The sequence below is a fragment of the Pteronotus mesoamericanus genome, unplaced genomic scaffold (genome assembly GCF_021234165.1).
Source record: "Pteronotus mesoamericanus isolate MK-2021 breed Mesoamerican mustached bat unplaced genomic scaffold, CSHL_Meso_final scaffold_85, whole genome shotgun sequence".
Taxonomy (NCBI): domain Eukaryota; kingdom Metazoa; phylum Chordata; class Mammalia; order Chiroptera; family Mormoopidae; genus Pteronotus; species Pteronotus mesoamericanus.
The window spans coordinates 31,778,246-31,796,076 of record NW_026555329.1 but is presented as its reverse complement, the minus strand read 5'-3'; positions in this window follow the sequence as shown (position 1 = coordinate 31,796,076).

Below are 17,831 nucleotides of genomic sequence, written 5' to 3'. Positions count from 1 at the left end.
TAAAAGTGTAACTGTTGGTAATGTATTGAGGTATTATTGGAGGGAAGGGGCTTCCTTTCCGTTAGTTCAATTTTTTAATGCCTCATTCTCTGCTCTAGTTCTTTTTCTATTTATGGTCTCTAAGTACCAAGTTTCTCCGGAGCCCCAATTTACCATATAGACTCTATCCAGTTGCAGCTCTTACTTAGACTGTTTTACTTGAAGGTTTCCTTCTCTCTGCTTCATCCTTCTCTCTGTCTTCTGATTTTTGCATTTTTGTTGTAAACTCTCATCTGCTGAAGTTCCATTTCCTGTTATTTGTGTTGCTGTGGGTGTATATCATTTTTATTCCTTTCCTATCATCTTGTGTGTTATCTGGAAATTCTGGATTTAAAAGCCTGCATTTGGTCTCAAGCTAGGTGCTAGGGTCAAGATTTAACCTCTGTAACTAAACAGATGGATTCTGAGATTCTTTGTAAGTGATTTCAGTAAGGAGGGGAGCTGAAATGAGAAGTAAGCCGGATCCATGTTATCCTAGTCTTAAATAGCATTTTGTCTGTCCCAAAAGAATCTACAATAACAATGACAAACCCGAACAGGTAGTAAATGTGATGAAACCAAATATAAAACCATTGCTTTTTAGTTAACAATGTAATAAGACAGTTTAAATAATACTAGATATAAGTAGGGCAACCCAACAAATAGACTAAACTAATCTCCACTTTATGAAAATTACAAGAATCTTGTAGATCATCTTTATCCTCTGGAAAGCAGTTACTTTATGTTTCACTGTTGGGTTTCTGTGATTATGTGATATATGTGCTTCCTTGTGATAGCAAAAATTTCTTGGATACACTTAAAAGCTACAGATGTTTTCCTTGATAATTCACTATGTCAGATAAAAAAAGCACAGTAATCAGAAATAGGGTTGTTCTACATTTCAGAGTCTACTTTTTATTAGTTTCTATGAGAAAACCGAGAATTAGGGTAGTGTTTTTATTATGGTCTTGTCAATCAATTTTGACAAAGAACTACAAGGAAAACCAAAGCTTTATTTGGATTTTCTTTTTTAAGAATTGCAACCCAGGAGACACAGATTTGGGTAGAAACCCTCAATGTGTTCTAAGGTAGAAAGAAAAAGTTTATAAAGACGGAAAAGGGGGAGAGGGCTTTCAAAAGCAAATTACGTTAAGTGTTTTGAAAGAGCTGTAATTGTGACTGGCAAGCAGACTTACGCTATAGTACACAAAATTAAGTGCTTATGTCTATTGCTGGGTGGAAAAAAATTTTTTTCTAATAGAGAGTTCAGTGATGCACAGCTAGTTTCAGGATTTGTATCACGATGTAGCCATTTAACTTAACCCAGTTCAAAAGTCCAGTTTCACATGGAAGGGGATGAGTTAGCTCAGCTTCTCAGAGGCTGCCTGGCTCCACTTTACACTGCTTTCTTGAAAAAAGAACTGATTATTACTCTTTTAAATAGGCAGTAGAGGGTGTATTCAGGCACTCTGAGTGCCAGCAGTTAAGTGTTCCTCTGTGTGGTAAATCAATGTGTACTTGGAAATAACACTGGAACTACAAAATAATAAAATTTACGGTAGGGAAAATACTTTATAATTAAATTTTAGACTCATTGAAATGTTATAATTGACACAGACTGGAGATTATTCTCTAACTGCTCACATTAAGTAAGAAAATACTCTTTGCAAAGTAAGTAATATTTTGGATTCTATATAAAAGGTTTATGTAAAAAAAATCAAATAACCATTTAGTTTTAAAATCACAATACTAAAGTGATTATAATGATGAAAGTTTAGTGAGAGTTAAAATAAGTATACATATAGTTTTAAAATTCATAATACTGAAAAGCTTATAATGAACAATAGCACTGCTTAGTTCCCACTGTCCTGTATCATTCTCCTGAGGTAATTAATGAGATGAGAAAGACGTACTTTAAACTTTTTATTACTTTTATTACTTTCATATAAGAATATGCACATATGTCTTAAAACACATATGTACATATTTTTAGTGAGATATAATTCATATGCCACAAAATTTGCCAATCCAAAGTTTACAATTTGGGGTGCTTTTAGTCTGTTTAGAAGTGAATCACAAGATGAAACCATCACGATGATCTAATTCTAGGACATTTTCAATGCCCCTCCCCCCAAATCCCATACCTATTAAGCAATTACTGCCCTACACACCAGCCTCTGGCAACCACTAATCTACTTTTTCTATGAATTTACATATTCTAGACATCGCATTTAAATGGAATTATATAATATGTATAATATATAAGTTATATAATATGTAACCTTTTGTGTCTGGCTTCCTTCACTCAGCATAATGTTTTCAAAGTTTATCCATGCTGTAGCATGGATCAATACTTCATTCCTTTTTATAGCCAAATGAGAATAATTCATTGTTTGGATCTATCACATTTTGTTTACCTATTCAGCAGTTGATAAAATTTGGGCTGTTTCTACTTTGGAGCTATTATGAATAATGCTGCTATGAGAATTCAGAAACAAGTTTCTATATGAGCACATATTTTTGATTCTCTTGTGTACATATCTGAGAGTGGAATTACTGGGTCACAAGGACATCTAAGTTTAACTTTTTGAGAATCACTGAACTGATGAACTGTTTTTCATAGTGGCTGCACCATTTTACATTCTTACCAGCATTGTATGGGGGGTTCACATTTCTCCAAATCCTTGCTAATTTTTTTTTTTAATTTTCTGTTGTTTGATTCTAATCATTCTAGTGGATGAAGAGTTGGTATCTCATTGTGATTTTGATTTGTGTTTTCATAATTACTAATGTATTGAGGCACAGAGTGTGAGGTCCCCAAAGTCTCACAGCCCATGGTTGGGGAATGGAGGAAGGAGATGATATAGCATTTAAGATACTTTGCATACCAAAAAGCAAGAAAATAGCTGTGCTACTGCACCAGGCAAAAGGTGTGACTTTCAGAATGTATCCTGACTCCTGACACAGGCAGGGGAGGCAGAGGTCCCTGCATCACTGGGTCACTCTTGCCCTGACTAAAGACGGCAGCTGAATGAAAGTAGGGGCAACTGGCGAAAGTACCCCATTGTGGGAAGGGCCAGATATGAGGTCACATAGGAAGTTTCATGTCAGCATTTAAAATAAGTGCTGTCTGAAAGAGAAGGGGATTTTGTCTGCCATGAGATCTGTAGTGAGATTGGAGCCATGCGGGCTGTCGCAGGAGGCAGCAATGACGCTTCGGCCATGAGGAGAGAGAAGGAGGAAGTAGCCATGAGGAAGGAGCCATGAGCCAGGAGAAATTCTGTCATGCTGCCTGTAGTGAGGGAGGAACTATGTCTGCTTCTCTGAGGATTTGGCCATGCAGCCTGGTGTAGTAAGGAAGCTGGCATGAAGTCTCTAGTGAAGTAGCAGCCTTGCAGGAGAAAAGGTTGTAAGAAGAGAGCTGATGGAGCTGTGCAGAAACCTGCCTAACCAAGCATGGATTAATGGGACACACCTGGATGCTGAGCTGTGACTGGAGACTAGATTTCTGCTTCTCTGAGGGACATACGGAGAGTACTCTCCGGGGACTTATGCCTTCCCAGACTTCACTATGACCCAGTGCAACACAGCACATCTTTTCCTGGACTATTATATGGAAGACTGTGGACAACGTACCCCAGATCCTGAAGAAGAGAGCTGCAGCAAGAGGATCGAGACTTTGAAACCCATGTGTGCACGTTCCAGAGAAGATGGAGAACAGTGTGCACAGCCGGCTTAAGAACAGATAAAGACACGGGGAACTGTTGGGCTTGGTTTTGGCTTAGAGTCTGGTGGTTCTCTGGCTATAAGTGCTGGGCCTTGTGGGAGAAAAGAACTCCGAGCAGGAGTGCTCACAGCCCACTGAGGTTTCACCCCTGTAAATAAAAACCTGTTTCCTCTAGCACTGCTTGTTGGGTCATGCATCAAAGTACCATACGCAAAGTACCAGTTTGCTAGGTTATACCAACAGTGTGGAGCATTCCTTTTCATGTGCTCATCAGCTCTTTGGGGAATTATATACTCAATTCTTTACTCATTTTAAAAATTTATTTGTCTTATGGTTGGGTTATAAGAACACTATATATACTGGATACCAAATCCATATGAGATTCATAAAGTACACATATTTTCTTCTATTTTGAGGTTTGTTCTTTCACTTTCTTGATAGTTTCTTGGGATAAATAAAAGTTTTTAATTTTGATAAAGCATAATTTATTCTAAATTTGGGTGTTTGTGCTTTTGGTACCATATTTAAGAAACCATTGTCTAATCCAAGCCCACAAAGATTTATACCTATGTTTTCTTCTAAGAGTTTAGAAGATGTAAGAAAAACTATTTGGGTATTTGATCCACTTTGAGTTAATTTTCACATTTGCTGTGAGATAGAGATACAATTTTATCCTTTTGCTTGTGGCTATCTTGTTATCTTCACACCATTTGCTGGAAAGATTATTTTTCCATTTAACTTTCTTTGTCTCTATCAAAAATTGAGTCTGTAGATATTTGGAGGCAATATAGTATTTTGGATTTTAGTGTAAACCTTAGAAATCCTACAAAACTTTTATATTTTATCCTTTATAGTTGGTTCTTTTTCCATTTCTGATAGCTACTAGCGAGATACATTCATTTTAAATATTTTTAAATTTTTACTATCAAAACTTTGGTGTAAGAAATTGTATACTCCTAAGCACTTATTCTGACATTCAGGCTGTAGCACCTTTAAAACATACCTGCAAGTCTTTAGCCTTTCTCCAGTAGAAAACTGGGGGTCTATATCTCATCTGCTTGAATCTGGGCTAGATTTAGTGCTTATTTAAAACCAATTGATGGATTAGATATGATGTGTATGACCTTCCAATACTTAGTAATGAAAGATGATACATCTTCAATAGTTTGCTGAAGTACTAAGAAATTTGACTACCTTGTAACTTCCATTCTGTGTGGAAGGCCAAGTCACATGGAGAAGCCAGATGTAGTTCACATGGATTAGATGAAGTCAGTTGCAAGCCAGCATCAATTGCCAGATATATGAGTGCAAATGGCTCCAATGATTCCAACTTCCTATCCTTCAGTCACCCCTAGCTGTCAAGTATATACAGGTGAGGGCCCCCAAATTGTGGAGCACGGACACGCCATGCTCACTGTTTTCTGTCCGAATTTCTATCCCTGAAGCCATAGCAAGATTAAATGATTATTTAAAGCAGCTTAATTTTAGAATATTTTGTTATGCAGCAAGAGTAACCAGAACACAAGGCTTCCAATTCTGGAGAATACTTTATTCCCTCTCTTCTCTTTCTGAAACAATTCAATGTTGGCCCACCTAGAATGATACTCTAATTTTCCTTCCTTTTTTCTCCCATTATCTGTTACTTTGTCTTCTTTGTTGATGTTCTTTCCTCTCTGTGTATAGGGGGTGGGGAGTTTCCTTAAATTTTGTAAAATGTTTTGTTGAAATTTTAACATATCTGATATCTTATTAGTAATTTGCAATAGCTTTTCTTACTGTTCTTTGCTGTATTTTTATTATATTCTTTTTTGGAATGCATGCAATATTCTATTTTCCTACACTGAGGTACTACTTTTAGATTTTTTTAAAATATTATCTCTGGCTTCTCTAGTTCTCTTTCTTCTGCTTTTTTAGTTTGACAATTTTTTTTTTTCATGTTGGAAATATTCTCCAAATTTCTAGTGATCCTTGGCTATCTCATAGGTGTGAATTTGGAACTGTATGCACAGCACAGTTTGCTGACTTCTGGGTTTCAGAAGATAATGTTTTTATTTTTGTACTAACTAATCCCAATAGTTCTATATTATGTTTTCTGGGGACATTCCATTTTCCTAGAGAAGAATCTATGATTTCCTGCCTGTAGAAGGTGTTCAGGTAGTGTCCCGTTTGTTAAAGCTAATCCTAGAAATGGTGTGGAAACAGTGACTTAAAACGTTTCACCACTCAATTAATTCTCCTAATCTTAGCTTTTTACCCCCTCCAGGTCTGCAAACTCTCTGATTTAATTACTTCAAACAATGGAACCTTAGGCTCTTTTGGGGTCAGTGGAAGAAAGTAGTCATTTGAGAACCAGATCTAGTAATTAAATGCAATTGATGTGTACATTCAATAAATCTGTATCTGCTCTATATCTCATGTTATCTTTTTAAATACTTTGAACTGCCAACTCCTGTGAAGAAATTATTATTATTATTATTATTTTTACCAAAACTTGCCTCTACAGGTGCCCAGGTTTTACTTTTTTTCTTGAATCTAAAGTCAGTTATCACTCACCTGCATGTTTTCAATCTTCCAAATTTTGTTGAAATTTCTCATCTGTATTTTCTCCTTTTCTTTCCTTTTTTTGTGCCTGTGGAGATAAGATACACACACATACATATGTACATTTATATGAATACATGTATATCTGTATGTGTATATATACACACATATATATAAAATCTTATTTTTACTTTACTGGAATTTGGGAAAAATAATTTTAGCCATGTCTAACTCAAATTTTACAATTAAGTTTTTAAAAATCCTAAGTAAATTAGTTTTTATTATATAGAGCATATATAATATAGTAGTAACGATAGTTGATGCTTATATAAATCTCATAATATTTAACATAATTGGACTTCTGTGACATTCAGAACTGCACTGTACCATATATTTTTATGTGCTTTTATTTTTATTTTATCACATTCCTTGGAAAATTAGAGAATATACATATTAAAAATATATTACATATTCCATGTTTCAAATCACATCTGTATCTGTTTTAGAATATGTGGAAGTAGGGTTATATTTTTTTTCTTAGCAGGGTTGAAATCTAGAGGTTGGTAAAGGAGAAATTGGGCAATTCTTTTACTCATAACATTTTGGGCCTGACTAGTAAATTAATTACAATACTTTCTGTCTACAGTACACTTGGGGAATTTATGTAGATCTACTCTCACAGCTGACTTCCCCAGAGAATACAAGTCAATTACCAGTGGAGCTCTTCCTGTCTCATTAGCTATTTGAATAATAATATATTTGAATGATGGCCCAGGAGACTAGAATTAGGAAATGCTTGTCTCAGTCCCAAATGAGCATCTTAGTCAGATAATCCTAAGTGTCCATTATTAGTTCAAGCTGTGCCATAGGACTAAGGAATGTTCTACCTACCTCTAGAAAAACTGGTGGTATTTAATTTTATTTGTTTTTAACATGTAAAGATTCAGTTGTACTAGACATTTGTGGCTTAGCAAATTGGTTTTCAAGCCACCAAAACTGCTTCTAAATCAAGAGATCTAACTAGTATGTCAAGTGCGCTTATTTTCCATTTAAGAAAAAGCTAAGTATTGTGTCCTAAAGTGGTGAATATTTGAGGTTTTTTAAAAGAGGCTGTTTCTATTTAACCAAAAATAACACCCAGAACAAAATTTGTTGCATTACTCTGTGGCCAGCCATCCTTTGATACAGAGTAGAAATAAGATGCAGACCAATCTATAAAGTTTCTTAATGATTATGACCTCAGTCATTATTCAAGTTGTTTAAGATGAATTATAATTTTATAAAATATTTTCCAAATGCTTAAACAAAGAAGAGCAAATTCTAATAAATACAGTATGATTAAAGTAAGAATATGTGAAGGAAAAACATAAATCATGCAATAATATTATGAATAAAAGTCACAGAAAGGTATGATTGTTCTTTTATTTCTATCTGTACATTTGAAAGTAAAAAAAACAAAATAATCAGTCAGCTTTTGAACTAATTTTTATAACGTTCTAAAGAGGGTCAGATCAAAACCCAGCACTATTTTTCAGTCCTAAAGAAGGTGTTTCTTATGTGATTGATACTTCATTTTGATAATATATATAACTAATCGGAAGTTGTCATTTCTTGTAGTAACAGCTGATCTCTCATCTTATGAATTACTGATTCTTACTATATGGAAACTTAGAAACCTCAGAATTTACAGATAACATGAACATAATAGTTTTCTAATTCTATCTGACTTCTGTGTTATTAGTTAATTCTTTCTAACATGTGTCAGTACAAAATCCTCCCTTTCATAGGCAATAATACTGGAAAGGTCTGTATTTCTTGTAAGGAAGTTTCTGTCTTTTTGTCCACAGAATTTATGCATGTTTGATATGTGTTATGTACATTTTCTTACATGGTATCTGATATTGACTATATATTAAGTTTTATGGCTTGATAGGTTGTTCCATGCGTATGAAATGATGTCATTAAAGGTGAGTCAGGGGGCGAAAGACAAATACCATATGATCTCACCTATAAGCAGAACCTAACCAACGATACAAAGATGCAAGGAAAATAAGACCAGCAACACTGAAAGGAAAAGAAACCAACAGAGACAAGAGGGGAGGAGGGAGAGGGGCTGGGGAAAAGGAAGGGAAGGGGGAAAGTCAAGGAACACATAGCAAGGACTCAGGGACAAAACAAAAGGGGAAGGAAAAGAAAAGACAAAAAATTTTAAAAAAATAAAAGAAAAAAAAATAAAGGTGACCTAACCACATTGGCTTTTTTGTCGATAGGTAAGGATTACCACACTGGCAGTTACCTGTGGTGACTAATATTGATCAATAATAACAAAAAATATGTGGAATTTAGAATGAGTTTTGTAGGTGTAGTGACCAAGTAAAATCTACCTTCAATTAGCACATCTTACTTAAAGTATAAAGACTCCAAGTAAAATGGGGATAAGATGACTTTAGAAAGGATTAATTTTAGAGTGGTCTGTGATGCAGGCTGAGAAAGAATTCACGAAGAGAAGAAAGTGTAGAGAATAAAGTTTTTATACACTCTCCAAGAAAGGAGAGGGCATGGTGTGGAGAGATACACCAGCCTTGAGCGGTGGGGACTTTGAGCTTTTACTGGATTATAATTCGATTAAAAAGGAGTGTGTGTGTGTGGGGGGGGCGGGGCGGGGGTGCTGTTGTGTGGCCCCTAGGCCATTGCAACACTGAGGCTGCAGTTTGCTCCAATGTTATCTTCTGCCTGCGGCTGGAGGGAGCAGTTAGTCACATTCTGTTCTAGTCACATTCTAGTCACAAGCTGTTCTTGCTTTCCAGTAATTTCCAGTCCTGGGGACAGAAGATCAGAATAAAATGCGAGTCATGTTTAACAAGGTCGCAGGCTTCCCAATGGTGTCACAGTAGCAAATGGCATTGGTTTCACTCTTTTAATTAGCATCATCCTTCTAAGATGAAATATATTTAACTCATCTTTCTGGGTGCCTGTCTTTGAATATTATTTGCGAACAAAATAGGCTTATTTCAGCTATTAAAGAATGAAGAAATTTCTCTTATAACTGTTTTAGGTAGATTCATGATGATAAACATCCCAACATAACATCCCTCTTTCGATCTGTTCTTGGTCAATGTAAATAAATGTTTTCTCATCCGAATATACGGTTGTAACTGTTGGTGGTTAGAATTGCAGTGTTAGACTGGTGGAGTCAGCCTGGACCTTGGTTCAGCAGCCTTGGTACTTGAGTTCTGGCTCAGTAAGAACTCAGAGCCAAGACTCAAAATTTAAGAGAAAGTTTATTTAAAACGTCACAAAGGTAGAAGAAGTTGTTACCAAAGAATGGACCCATTGTGGGGACTGCCCCAGATGCTGTTACTGGAACAACGTCCACCACTTCCCTGGGGTCCCTCAGTTCTAGGTCCTATGCCCGCCGCCCTTAAAAATCATGGCTCTCATGGCAGAGTCTGGTGAAAAGGAAAGAAACTATTTATTCGAAAGTTATGCAGGTTTTGAACGGCCAAATGTTGCTGTTAAAGTCTCAAAATCCCTTTAAAACGCCCACCAACACATACAGTCCCGCCTTTCAGCCCCTTTGCTCAGTCAGGCCAGTCAGGCCAGTCAGGGGTACCGTCCTTCAGGAGAAAAAGAACAGAAGTCCGGGGCTCAGCTGGGCAGGCCTCTCACGGTTCCCAGCACCATCAGCCGTGTCGCCGCCATCTCCAGTTCTTAATCCAAAACCACGTAGCACCTCCCTGTGGCCCACTAACGAGAGTCCTTTCTCCCCTTTTCTTCCCACGTGGTCTTCACCCAAGTCTGTCTCCCTTTCCCAGTTACATCCTGTTTCCTAAGTCTCATGGTCAAAAAGCTTCTAGCAAGGCTGCCCCGCTTGCAAAAATCCTCCCCGCAACCCCTACTCGGACTCCTCTGGCAGGGGCTGTAACCAGGGGAGCTGCTTCCCAGGTCCCGCCTGGGTTAAAGTTATGCAAACTTTGCAGGTTAGCCTTGTTGATATGTAAAATAACCATCTTTGCATGTGAATTACAAAGCTATCCTCCTGTTACTGACATGCAAAGTAACTCTCAATGGCTCTGCTCCCTGTCTCCCATCCCCCATGGCAGCCCCTCTGGCAGGGGGATTGTGAGAATATTCTATATTTTTCTAGGACACCCCGATTTCTGGAGCCCGTTACAAATCCCCTTTAGGGGGGCCCTGGCTGTGTCCTCTTACAAAGTGAGCTGTAGAAGAAATGGGCTCAGGAAACAGGCTACAGAGGCAAAAGAAGGGCCCTTGGAGCTTAGAAAAAAGAAAGCAGCAGGGAAAACATGCCTGGAGGAAAGAGGGTGGGAAAAGGCAGGGGCGTGCTCCCTAGACAGAGTCACACTGGGTTCTCCTTGGTGAGGGTATTTATTGGAGGTCTCAGGGGAGGATCACAATAGAATATGCATCAGCTTTCCAGGTGTGTCCTTTCAGGGTCATGGTCTCCATTGATTGGTCAGCACCAGGGCAGGGGGTCATTAGTCCTTGCGGCTGGTCCTGAGGCAGCCATGGCATCACTTTGGTTTTGCGGTTTTGCTGGGCCTAGAGCTGAAACAGAACTGAGGTCTAGACGTTATCCCAGGGGTTAATGCTTAAGGAAGTGGTTGTGCAAGGGCTTGCATGGGAATCACTCAAGGCCACCTGTTGGCCCCTTGTTCCTCCTCCAAGGAGTTCTACCACAAGGTTAGTGACATGCCAGGGTAGGAAAGGTCAGGAGAGGGTCCAAACTGCATGACCAGTGATTTGAAAGGACAGGAGCTCTAAATCACATAATCAGCAATATGTTAAAAAAGGAAAGGTTACCCTGGGGACGAGGTGCTTGTTTTCCCAGTTTTGCCCATTGCGAGGCACCCAGGGCTTTCCACCCTGGTGACCTTCTGTGCCTGGCCCATGGTCCTTGCTCTGCTCGTGTCTGTCTAATTACCCACCACCTAACTATTCTCATTGAAGAAAATAACATGCCATGTGCATTGTTCCTAGATTTCTGCTCACTGGAGTACTCTGAAATCATGCTGCCTATTTTCCAAAATATAATGACAATTCTCTCTAACTGGACTATGCAGTTGCTATGAATTGATGTGTCCCTGCAAAATTCATAAATTGAAGCCCTAATTCTTTATGTGACAGTGTCTGCAGATAGGGTCTTTAGGAAGTACTTAATGTTACATGAGGTTGTAGGACTATGATCTTATAAACAGAGAAAAAGTTTTTTTCTCTCTCTCCCACTGTTGTATGAAGACACAAAGACATGGAGGGAAACAGCTATCTGCAAAACAGAAAGAGAGCTTTCACCAGAAACTGAGCCCTGCCCAAGCTGATTAATACAGCACTGTATAATTAGTGTTTTGATAGCAGATCTGCTGGCACATTGAGCAAGCTGATAATTATGAATTGCACTTAACTAGACAGTAGTCACAGACAAAAATCAGAATTTTTTTACAATCATAGGATAAAAACAGTGCTTCATAATGTTACTATTGTATTTAACAAAGTCTCTAAAATACTATGCTTATTATATGTGTTTCTATTGTGTGTCTATAAGAATCTTGTAATATTTGTAATGGTAGTTACAGATCCTTATTTGATAATGTGTAATTATACTAAAAATATCTCATTATTACTGAGCACTTACTATGTTGTAGGAGACATAGTTACATTTTATTCTTTAAACCTCATAGCATTAGATACTTCACATATGATTAAATTGACCATGGGCATGCAAATAACGAGAACACAGTCTTTTTTGGATGGTCTTAATGCTTCATTAAACCATGGTACCCAATGCTACACTTTAACCATAGATATATACTGATATATGTGCCACGTAGTACATGTGTCTATGGGTCTAGGCACCCCTGGATAATGCTGGAAATACAGTGTCAGTTTTATCTCTTTGTTCTCTTTTTGTAGATGGTTTTCAGACCATTTTCCTCCTATAAAAACAGCTTTTACTATAGACAATGAAAAAGAATTTACCAAGAAAAGAGTTTCTTCATTTACACTTTCCAGTCTTGAATCCTTGATCAGGATTAGTCTGAGTGAATTCTCTGAGAGTAACCATAGTTTCAGTTTTGAAAATGCCTTTTTCTTATCTCTACCTATAGGGAAAAAATGTTTAAAATTAAAAGGAAAAAAGAGAGAGAGAGCCATCTGTTTCTCCATATCCCAGGAAATATCCAGAACAAATCAAAGATGTCTCTTCTTGTCTTAGCATCTATCTTTATCAGTGGGTCCAGGCCCACTGAAAGTTTTTGAAAATTTAAAGGAACCACTGAGTAGGTTTACCAATGACCCATGGAAACCTTCAGAATAACCTGCTGCCTATCCAGCTTCTTCCGCACCATCAAAGTGAATGGGGGAGGGGTGGGGTGATTCGAGTCCTGCACCGAGCACATTCTCCCATGGGCCTAAGGAAGAGGGAGGAGGACCAAACTGCTAATAAATACATTCGCACAAAAAATAATGAAATGTAGCTGTTTCCTATGTTGCCTGCCATGAATGTCTACTGGGAGCATTAGTACCACCTGGCCCCTCATTATTTAGATATCAGTTTCTTAGACAAAACAGACTGTCATCACATTTTCTCCAAGCTTAATATTTTTGTATGTCACAGAGCAGGCACTAAAGAAACCAAATACTAACACAAGTTCATCATTTAAAGAACTGGATGTATGGTATCCAATAATTTTTTAAGAATAACACCTCTATCAAGGGAATAATTTTCCCTATGAGAAATAACCCTTTATTTTTAGGGGCTGGGTATACATAAGGACTTGTGGAAAGCTCTCCTTGAAAGGATAGGGTATCCATTGGGAGAGGTAGAGCCAGAGCTGCATGGGCAGCTGAGTCAGAGGCGCCCCAATTCCCCAACTCACATACCTAACCCATGGCCATAGTTATTGTGACTATCATTAAATGTATTAAAACATTAAAATATAAAAGTGTGAAAAAATGAAGTAAATTAATAAATGGAAAGCAGACAGTTAAGGGATCAAAACTGAGAAAAAAAATAGGTTCTAATTAGTAAGAGTATTTAAAGAAGTAATATGTGATTTCAAATATAAATGAATTATAAATCAGAAAAAATAATTTAATTGTAAAAAATAGAGATAAAGTTAGATACAATGTGAAAGAAAAAATGCTAAACAATATAAATAAAAGAAAATGCTAAAAGATAGTTTATAACATGTAAAAACCTACATAAAATATCTCATAAAATGTTATAAACATGTAAATTGGTAGGACTGTGGAGTGAGAATAAAAATTAAGAAATAAAAATATTGAGTGTAGATTACAATATAAAAAACATGAAAATAAATATGATGAAGAAAAACTAAATAATAACGTTAACAATAATTAGACAACTAGATAATAAAATGAAAATGCTAAATGCAGCTGAAACATCATAAATCAAGACAATAAAAAAACTAAAAACATATCAATATATTAATCTTGATTCTATCAAGAAGTGTGAGGCCCTGACAATGCTCTGGTATGGATCCACAAAGACAATGGCATAAGCTTATATGGCAATCAAAATATTCTTTATAGCAGAAATTAATAATTCCATGAAAGAAAAAACCAGTCTGCGCCATCTGAATGCACTTATCTGTCTACATTTGGGAGGCTGGCAAACATGAATTGTTTCTGAAAAGATAGAAGGAACAACATTTCCATTTTATTGTAAGGTGAATTATGTATATATTATTATCCATGTCAAGATAAACTCAATTTTGGAATATTTCTTTGTGAATATGCTCTGGAACACAAGAATAATCTTCAAAAACCAGAATAATAAACTGTTTGGAAACACCCCATCTGGTTTTAGGGACTGTAGCTTCACTGAGAGGCAAGAGGGCCCCAAGGCTGGAAATAATCAAGGAGGCCTTGGGAAAACAGGCCACTGTTTTGTCTCCCTGGCAGGGGTGCAGCCCTGCCTTCCTCACATCACCCTGCTTGGCCCTGTGATGGTCAGTTAGTCAAAGACGGGTAAGATTCCTCACGAGGAGGGACTACCTAAGACAGACACAGCTGGTATGGGCAGTAGACAAGGACTTGGGGGACACGGAGAAAGGGCAAAATGCGCGCACCCCTTGGCTCAGCTTTGGCATGGCTGGGAGTCCTCATTCTATCTGAAAGAAGTCTCCTTATCTCTTGGTGGCTCTGCTCCGCCTGCCTGGCTCAGGCTTGAAACAATACTAAAGGCAGGTACAGCCCTAAACTGGATCGGATGGTTCCCAGGGGACAATCAGGCCTAGAGGTAAGTTCCTTGAAGCATGCTTTGTTCTTTCCTCAAAAATGATAACCCGGCTCATACTGGGAAGGAGATTTACATTATTCATAGACCCGGACCTGAGGCAGATCTCTTCTGTTCCTTCAGTTGTTATGTATGATCTCTACCTGTTTTCTGTAAACATAGCCTTTTGACATTGACTGATGAGCTTTGCATCCATACCCCTGTGCGCATGATTCTCAATAAAAACCTTTGGACATGGGTGCTCGGGGTCTTCTCCCCTAGAGGGAAGAGCCATGTCCCCTCTCCTGGAAAACAGAGAAGTGTTTGCGACGACTCGTGTTTATTCCCCCCATCCATGACAATCCCCAGGAAGGGCTCTGTGGGATTCAGAGCTCTGCTTCCTCCTCAGCTGGCTCTGGACAGGAACCCTCAGATCCGGGAGCGCTCCGCATGGCGCTCCAGATCTCCGTGACAATAAACTGTAAATTAAATAGCTGAACAATTATATTAAGATCTGGACTTTTAAAGTCTGTTTGGTCTTAATACTGGTGTGATATCCTTTTCTGTTGAAAGAAAGAGAACTGCTTAGTAATTTTTGAATTCCACATTCAGCCTTTTGTTTGAAGTTTAGCAGTTAAGAATGATGAGGTAAACAGCCTTGGGATGGTAGAGTAATGAGTCTGTGCCAGCTGTTAGTGCCTGCATTAGTCTGTCCATACGTAAGAGAATAGAAATCAGAAAGACAACAAGGGAACTGGTAGAGTGACTCACAGGGGAAGAAGCTCTGCACTGCAGTGAAGGGCACAGAATGAGATGTCTGACACTTGAGATGCATAGATCTATGAATTGGTAATTGGGAAACTTCAACATTGTTCTATAAAAGTTAAAAGATTATAGATTAAGATGCTTATTTTACGCATTTCTTGTCCCTTTGAGGACCAGTCCCCTGGAGAGACATCAGTGAAAGTAAGATCTCACTTTGTCCCTAACCCAGGCAGCTTAGGACCTCCTCCTCTTCCTGGCTCTTCAGCTGAGGGTCCTCTTACTCCCCAATGTCTCCTGATGCACCAATGTTACTGAACAAAAGGACTCGTGGTGGGGCGGTGCCCAGATGCTATTACTGAAACAATGACACCCTCCTTCCCCGGGACCCCTCGGTTGTGGGTCCTTTGCCCGCTGCCCTTGGAATTACTGCTCTGAATGGCAGAGTTTGGTGAAAAGGAAAAGGCACTATTTATTCACAATTTTACAGGTTTGATTAATGGTTAAATGTCACCCTTAAACCTCAAAATCCCTTCAAAACAGCCACCAGCACACACACATCGTCCTGCTTTCCCCTCTTTGCCCAGTTAGGCCAGTCAGGGGTACCGTCCTTCAGAAGAAAGAAGTCCGGGGCTCGGCTGGGCAGGCCTCTCGCGGATCTCAGCACCGTCCACTGCGTCGCCGCGATCTCCAGCTCTTAATCCATAACCATGCGGCACTTTCTCATGGCCCACTAGCAAGAGTCCTTTCTCCCCTCCTTCTTCCCACGTGGTCTTCACACTGTTCCCCAGAGCCTGTGTCTCTTTCTCTCTCCTGCAGGCCCCTGTCTCTCCTCTTTCTCTCTCAGTTACATTCTGTATTAAATCTTTTAAACCTTCCTGATTAGCTTTGATGATATGCCAAATAATCCTCTTTGCAAAGGAGGAACAAAGCCATGATTAGCTTTTGTGATATGCCAAATAATCCTCTTTGCAAATGAGGAACGAAGCTATCCTGTTACTGACATGCAAACTGACTTCTCAATGGCCCTGCTCAAGGCTGCCATCCCCCACGGTGGCCCGCCCTGGGGTAGGGAATATATTTTTCTTGGACACCCCAATCTTTGGACCCCATTACAAATGCACTTTGGGGGGACCCTGGCTGTGCCCCGTTACACCAAGAATCCATATATGGCCATCTTTTCTGCTGCCGTTAGGGCACTCTGTGCTAAGCCTTTTCTCTCCACTCAGACTGGCCATCCTATACTGAATCAGATGTCAGATCTAAAAGGAAAGCAATTAAATTATACTAATTGATGTCAAAACTATGAATAGCTGACAGTCCATACCCACTTCTGAATCTTTTGAGAAAAATTTGTATTTTAAAATACATCTTAACCATAATAAATTTTCAATTAATGAAAATTAAGCCACTATGAGAAAATAGAAAATATCAGGGATTATGAGAAAGTTTGGAGGGAGGGGTATATTTAATGATTTGAAAGGCACGCCACGTAAGTTATATACTTTATCTCCGAATCCCGTTCTTTTTTAAAAAATATTTTATTTATTTATTTTTATAGAAAGGGAAGAAGAAAGAGAAAGAAACATAAATGTGTGGTTGCCTCTCGCACCCCACCCACCAACTGGGGACCCAGTCTGCAACCCAGGCATGTTCCCTGACTGGAAATTGAACCGGTGACTTCTTGGTTCACAGGCAGGAGCTTAATCCACTGAGTCACGCCAGCCAGGGCCCAAATCCCATTCTTGAAATGCTGGTATTTGCTGATTAATGCATATCAATTATATATTTCCTACGATTTTTATCCATTTTTGCCCATATTAATTCAGTGCTTTAGGTACAAAATTTGTCTTGGTTATTTCCTTGATGAAACTTTTGGTGTCTAAGAGCAACGCAAATTATGAGTATAATGCTTGTCATGCAGAAAGAGGTATTCTTATATATCTTCCATTGACCAAAGGTTATGATGTACAAATATTAAACACGCATATTTATTCCTACTCTTTTCCATAACCTTGACCATCATTAAATTGTGGAGAAACCATATGTATGTGGCAGAACTGGGATATGAGCCTTGTATGATTTCTGCTGGAATTTCTTATTCTCCAAGTTTGTCTTGTTTTGCTGGGTAGGTAGGCACAGCCTAGATTATCAAGTCCAAGGAAATGGACACAAAATTCAGAAGTTGCTGTATCTGAATTTAAGTGAAACCAGAAAAGCCAGCATTCTTGCTGCCTGTCACCACCAGAACCAATAAGCAGAGACAGGGATTGAACTTTATTCAGATGGTGGATGATCTGATAAGATGGCAGATTACATACCCTAACAGATCATCTTATATTTCATTTCATGCTGACCTTTTTATAAGTGTAGGTAAGAGATTTGGAATTTAGGGTAAAGATGAGTCAGATAAAAGCTACCGTCTGGCAATGTCCCTAGCATCCTTTCATCTGTTGACTGGTGATTCTTCATCTGTGTCCTGGGCAGTGGACATCTCTCCCTGGAACACAATGGCTCAGATACCAT